A 7,352-nucleotide genomic window follows, 5' to 3' on the forward strand; every position below is an offset into this window, starting at 1 on the left:
CCACCAAAACCTCAGACTCAAGTTATTTGGAAACAGGATCTTTGCAGGTGTAATTAGTTAACGTGAGCTCCTACTGGATTGGGGTGGGCCTCTTATAAGAGAGGAGAGGACACTCAGCGGTACTCACAGGGGCGAAGGGGAGGGTTGGGAGTGGTTCTGCTGTAAGCCAAGGACTGCCGAGGACTGCTGGGAACTCCAGAAGCTAGGAAGAGACAAGGAGGCGGGGAAGGACCTTCCCTAGAGCCTTCAGAGAAGGGGTGGCCCTGTTGACACCTAGATTTCATATTCCTATGAAGTCTCCAGGACTTTGATAGAACAAATTTCTGTTGTTTTAAGCCACTTAGTGTGTGGTCTTTGTTTGTTTGTTTTGTTTTGTTTTGTTTTGTTTTGTTTTGTTTTTATAGCAGCCCTAAGAAACTCACACACCAGTTTAGGAAAAAGGTGTTCCGCATGATCCTGGAACACGTGAGCTGCTAGAGTTGTCTGTGTTATAGTTTGCGACGCCAGCCCCAGCTACCAAAAAGTATGACTTTGCTTCCTATTGGCAATTAATTCTTCGTGCATACATCTCTCTTAGATGTGTGAAGAACCATCAATTTCTGGCTACATCGTATCCATTTTTCATTCCAGCCACACCAAGATTTCTTTGGGAGAAATTACCTTCTCCTTGATGCAGGGAAATTCTGGGCAACCAACTCCCACTACAAAAGTCAAAGGGACATACGGTCATTCCCTCTCCCTACCCTAATGTGGCCAGAGAACAGGCCCACTGTGTAAGCTCGGTCAACTGGATTTTCTTTCCTGAATTATTGCATCATGAAGGATTGAGAGGGAGGCCATCTGATCCAGAGTGGCATACTAACACAGACCCTGCTTGGAGATTGCTGCTGTAGTTCATGCTGTCAACCTCTCAAGGGGCCCCACTTCGTGTCCATATCCATGTCTTATCCTTTGGCTGGGAACCCATTTTCCATTCTAACAACATCCAGATTTGCCTTTGGAGAATTACCTTCCATCATTCTCCTATATGTTAGTTGGAATTGTTTTCTGTTGCTTGCAACCACAAACTCTAACTGATATACGCAAGAGGCTGAGGGAGAGGAGCAGCTTGGTCTGGGGCAGAATGTAGGTATTTGGGGGACCCCTGGACAAAAATAAAAATAGTTCCTAATACAATACAATTTTTTTCCAAATTCCTATACCACTGATGAGAGTGTAAACTGGTACAATCACTTTGAAAGCCTTGCCAAACTTAGTGGATACAAACACTCAAACTTAGTGGATACTAAGTTTGACAGTGTCCACTAAAGCTGAATATATGCATAACCCATGACCCAGAAATTCCACTCCCTCACACACACACACACCAAAAATGCATACATTTGAATATATATCTCATTTCCATGTCTATCTATATATACACACACATATATTCACTGAATATATATATTCACCAAAAGATATGATTATCATGGCATGGCAGCACCATTCATAATAGTCCAAAATTGGAATCTATCCAAATATCTATCTACAGTAGAATGGATAGCTAAAGTGTGTTATTATACAATGGCATACTATACAGAAATGAGAATGATAAACTACAGCTATACTCATTAATATAAATATATCTCACAAACATAATTTATGAGCAAAAGAAATTCGACTTTCTTTTAAAGATTTTTATTTATTTATTGAGGGAGAGAGTGATAGAGAGAGAGCATGAGAGGGGGAGAGTCAGAGGGAGAAGCAGACTCCCTGCCGAGCAGGGAGCCCGATGCGGGACTCGGTCCCGAGACTCCAGGATCATGACCTGAGCCAAAGGCAGTCGCTTAAACAACTGAGCCACCCAGGCACCCAAGAAATTCAACTTTTAAAAGCCTATACTCTATGGTTTCTATTCAGATTAAGTTTATAAGCAGGCAACATGAATGTCTAGTGTTAGAAGTCAGGATAGGGGTTACACCTGGGCAGAGGATAACCTTACTCACTGGAAGGGGGCACAAGGAAGAGTCCTTGGCTCCAGAAAGGTTCTGGTTCTTGATCTCAGTGCTGGTTACATGTGGGTTCATTTTATAAAAAATTCTGGAGCTGAACACTTACAGTTTGTGTACTTTTCTATATGCATGCTACACTTCAGTAAAGATTACCCCAAAAACGTTCTCTTCACACTCTCCCACTTCCATTTGGCCTTTTGAGGACAATGGAGAACACAGCAGCTTTGGTTCCTGGGAGAACACCAGCAAACTAGACAGAGGGAGTGAGAGCGCCCTCCACTCACCAGGAGGAAGCAGTAATGGTACCTTGCACTCAAAGGGTGCCCAGGAAAAGGGATCCAGAGCAGAAGGAACATAGAATGGCTTATGCTATGAAGTACTGACTGGTCATATTCTTGAGCACATGCACGTGGTGATTTCTATGAATGCTCATTAGGAGGAGATTCTGTAAGAAGTCAGTGTCCTGACTTATAAGTGGGGGCCAGAGCTGACAAAACCCTGGTACCTGTCTCTAGTGCTGGTCTGGCAGCTCAAGGCAGACATGAGCATCAGAGATCTTTGGCAGTGCCATTCCACATAAGTTAAAAGATGATGATAATAAAGAAAAAATGTTTAATCCCAATAAAACCCATAGCTTCTAGTGGGCCAATCCCTGCAAGTAAGGAAGTATCTAATGTCTTCATGCATATTAATGCATTTGATCCTCCCAGCATCCCTATGAGATAGCTATGCAAGGTGGAGACAAGATCCCTTCATTAAGTGGCAGGGTAGCATGTTAATTTAAAGAACACATGCATTGAAACTATAAATATCCAAGTTCAAATTCTGACGCTATTGCTTACTAGTTATGTGGTCTTGAACTTGCCCCTTAATTTTGTTAGGTCTCAATTTCCTCATCTTTAAAATGGGAAACAGTAACATTACTTACCCCATTGGATGGCTGTGAATATTAAACAAGATAATGCATATAAAGTACTCAGTAGTGTGCCTGACACATAGAAAAAGACTCCATAAATGATAGCTGTTTCTCATATCTTTTTTCTTATTATTGATAATCTTATCATTTCTTCTAAAGAGAAACTACAGAACATGAAGAATGGTACTATTTGTATTTTATAAACTTTATTTTTTTTAAAGATTTTATTTATTTATTTGACAGAGAGACACACAGTGAGAGAGGGAACACAAGCAGGGGAGTGGCAGAGGGAGAAGCAGGCTTCCCACTGAGCAGGAAGCTCAATGCGGGGCTCCATCCCAGGACCCTGGGACCATGACCCAAGCCGAAGGCAGATGCTTAACCGACTCAGGCACCCGGGCGCCCCTCTTAAAACTTTGAAATGGAATCTGCTAAGTACAGTTCTCTGTGACGGATTTTTTTTTTAACATGCTTTTATTCTCGTGTAACTCTTCAGAGCTAATGAAGATAAAATTTCACACATGCCTAGGACATAGCATGTTGAAATATTGGCCACCTAGTCCTACTGGCTCACATCTGCTGGATCCGAATTGCTTCTTTCTGTTAGGAACTCATCTGGGCATTACTCCCTAGAGGAAGGAGGGAAGGGAAGGGCATGACCCCTTTTCCCATAGGTGTCATCTGTGATAAGAGGAGAATGAAGGCCCCTAATTGATTCCTACTTTGGAGGCTTCAGGATACAATGGAAAAGTGATTAAGGACACTGTGGAGGAAATGTATGGGGTCAAAGTATCCTTTCTCCTTAAAAATACATAACATCTGGCAAATTTTGCATCTGTTTTGTAATACGATCTCTAAGAGAATAGAATGTATCGAGATAGGACAAGTGAATGTTTCAATAAACCGTGTGACCTCATTTAATTTGGAGATTCTCCTTCTCTTTGCTAACATCCCTCTCAAATGACCCATTTCCAAAGACTACCCAGAAGGTGTAATTGTGCAGATATAATACACTTCTTATATTTCTAAGATGCAGCATTTCTCGCTCTGTGCTCTGCAGACATAACTCTGCAAAATGCTTTCTGAAAACAGGCTTCTAGAATGAAATAAGTGCGAAGACATTGAATGCTATTACCGAGAACATTTCTTTGTGGTCGTCTCTCCAACATCGGTTCCCTGCTCTTCCGTTGTTGATTGGAGACCTACCAGGAACTTGACTGTGCAGGGTCATTCCTCCTTCGCGAATGGAGCTGGTGGTCTGGGCCTTAGCCAATCAGCAAGGCATATTTCCCAACTAATAGTGATTGGGTAAGAGGTGGGCACGTGACACAGTTAGAACCATTGATACACAATAAAGCTTTCGCTAGGCCTATTGGGAAAATGGCAAATGCTCTTTCCCATTGGTTTATGGGGTGAGGTGTGATACTGGAACTGTGGCAGCCCTCTTCCCGTCTGGAAGGGGTAAGCTGCCTAAGCACGGAACCAGCGCAGGAGAAGCAAACGGAAAAACAAAAAATGAAGAGAACGCATGCAGTGGCTATGAAAATGCTCCATTCAGATCTCCTGCTGTGAGGAGGCCAATGGGCTGATGGCCCAGCTATTGCTTTCCGAATCTACCATCACCTTGTGCCAAGACCTCTCTTCCCCTGGGGCTCTCAGCAGATGGCTGGTATGGCTGGGATACTAGTACAGGGCCGTTTCTGTGGGAAACGGTCCTATCACCACATCACCCTGCAAGGGAGGCTGAAGAATATGGTGTGTCTCCTGGGCAACCATCGGCCCTGCTTGAAAGGTTGAGCTTTTATACTAAAGAAGGGGCAAAAGGATGTTGCAGACAACTAAGAATCCCAGCCATTGTTATCTGGTGCTTCCAAACTTTCAGAGCACTCATCTGGACATAATCACAGAAGACTCCTCCCTCTGCTTCCCACTCTGCCTACATCTAAATACTCCTGGGCAGGAGCACCTGGGTAGCTTAGTTGGTTAAGCCTCTGCTTTCAGCTCAGGTCATGATCCCAGGGTCCTGGGATCGAGCCCCTCATCAGGTTCCCTCTCCCTCTCCTTCTGCCTGCAGCTCCCCCTGCTTGTGTGCTCTCTCTGTGTCAAATAAATAAATAGAATCTTTAAAAAATACATACATACATGCATACATACATACTCCTGGGCAGTCTTTCTTTTCAATGTCCCTTATTCCCCACCCCCCACTATCGCCCAAGTTCAAACGTTCTATTTCTCCTGTTGTAAAAATTGTCCCTTCTGTGACAAATTCATCCTCATTAAGCCACCAGATGAAGCTTCTTAAATCCACTTTGTACACTTTTCTTGCCATTTAAGCCACTGTCTATAGGGGAAAAACAACCTCTTTGGTCTTGCTTGCCCTGCAGGCTCTTCGTGATCTGGTATTTTCTAATCCACTGAAGCTCGTTCTCACAACGACCTGGCAAACTGGGGCTATCTTTCTTCACAACACACTGCTTCTCACTGGCTTCTCTTTTCCTGTCTCCTCCCTGTTGTTCACCCCACCTACTCTCTCCCTCTTGACCTTCCCCTGGGCTGTTGTCTTTTGAAGACAAAGGACATGACTATGTCCAGTCATGGCGCGTGGGGAGTGGATTGCAAAGACACATACAACACAGTGGGAGCCTGGGATCTTAAGAGAACCCAGGAAAGGTGAATTGTTGAGCCTCATGGCGATTGGAAAGGACTTTGAGATTTGGCAAAGCAAGATGGTTTATTGGTTAAACTATGGACTCTGAAATCCAACAGGCTGGGTTTGAGATCTGGTTCTTCACTTACTAGTTGCCTGAGCTTGAGCAAATGAGTTAAACTTCCTTTCCACATTCGGGAGCTAGGATAAAGATAAAACAGACTCTATAGGGCTATTGGAGGCTAAATGCAATGATATATATATGAGCCACTTAGCCCGGTGCCTGGAAAATGGAAGGTGCTCAGTAAAGGCACGTGAGTTTTGTGCTTGAAGTTCATCCAGGAACCAGATCACCTAGCCCTACCCACAGGGTGAGTTGATGGATCCTTATTCCTTACCATCATTTCCATTACTCATCGACTCCATCTCCATTTCTCTGTGTCTTCTCTAGGTTCTCCTCTCTCTACCCGCCAATTCCTTCCTTATATTTCTGCTTCAAATCATTTGGATTGGCCACTGGTCATGGTAGAATCTTTTGGACAGCATTTCCTTCCCCTGAGCAGCTCCTATTGGCTGTCCCTGGCCAAGAGTGCCCTCTGGTCCAATCAGCCATGGCACACAGGAGAGGGGGCTTATGGTACACACATTGCCATGCCCCTTAGCAGGATGAAGGGGGGGGAAGGAGCCTGTGGGCATGGATTGAGCCCTTATGTGTGTGCGGTGGCACTTCTACTTTCTAAAGCACAGATGGAAGGAAATGAACCTTGTCTAAGTTCTACCCTCTACCAGACTCTGGGCATTTACACATAATCTTCACCCATTCAGGGATGCATTAGAACTCTGTGGGCCATTCCTCCATTTAAAAAAAAATGCTAAAAGTTGTACTTCATAACTGCATTGGTATAAAGATAAACGTAATCTGGGCTGGATTCATTATTATATATTAAAATTATTTATTCTTCTCTTCTGTTTTCGTAAGACATGAAAGTTGCAACATTTTCATGGGCCCCTAACAGTTTCTGGGCTCTAGGTACTGCATCTACTGGGCCTAATGGAGAGGTCGGCCCTGCACCCATTACATAAATATTTATTGAGCACCTACTATGGGGCCAAGCACTTCTCTAAGTACAGATGACACAATGGTGAGAAAACAGAGTCCTGTCACTGGGCTAATTTTCTGGCATAAGCACCACATCATTCCTCAAAAAAGCAATGGAATTTTCTGAGGCTTTTTCCCTCTAGTAATTACAGGGAACCAGGATTAAAAGGATTCTTTCTTCATCCCTTTTACACCTGGACTTGGGAGGAAAAGACAGAGCCGCCGGACATGCTAGCTGAAAGGGCTGTGCCTAAGCCAAGACCAAGCTCAGGTCATTTCCGTTTCTGGGAACAGTGAGCAGTGGTATACATCTCCATCCTGTGGGGCTCCCTTCTCAGACGGCTCCTTTGGGAGGCAGTGCAGGGCAGAAGTTAGGCAGCAGCCTCTGGAGGGTTCAGAACCCAGCCTGGGCCCTTCCTGGCTGTGAAGCTTTGGGCAAGCTACCGTCACTCCACCTCAACTTCTGTGATTGTAAAATGTTCCCAGAGTGAGGGATTTTTATGAGGATTAAAGGGAAAAACTCATTTGTAGCATAGTGAGATCTCAAGAAATATTAGCTATTAATTATGATTAGTGGCAGCCAGAGACTGAGAGGCTGTCTGCACACGAGGGCAAAGAGTGACCTGGTCCATTAGCCATGTCGGCCAATGACAGCTCATTTATTCTGTATCTGCTACCCCAAGAGCAGGCTCGGGG

This window comes from Zalophus californianus, chromosome 1 (genome assembly GCF_009762305.2).
Source record: "Zalophus californianus isolate mZalCal1 chromosome 1, mZalCal1.pri.v2, whole genome shotgun sequence".
NCBI classification, from domain to species: domain Eukaryota; kingdom Metazoa; phylum Chordata; class Mammalia; order Carnivora; family Otariidae; genus Zalophus; species Zalophus californianus.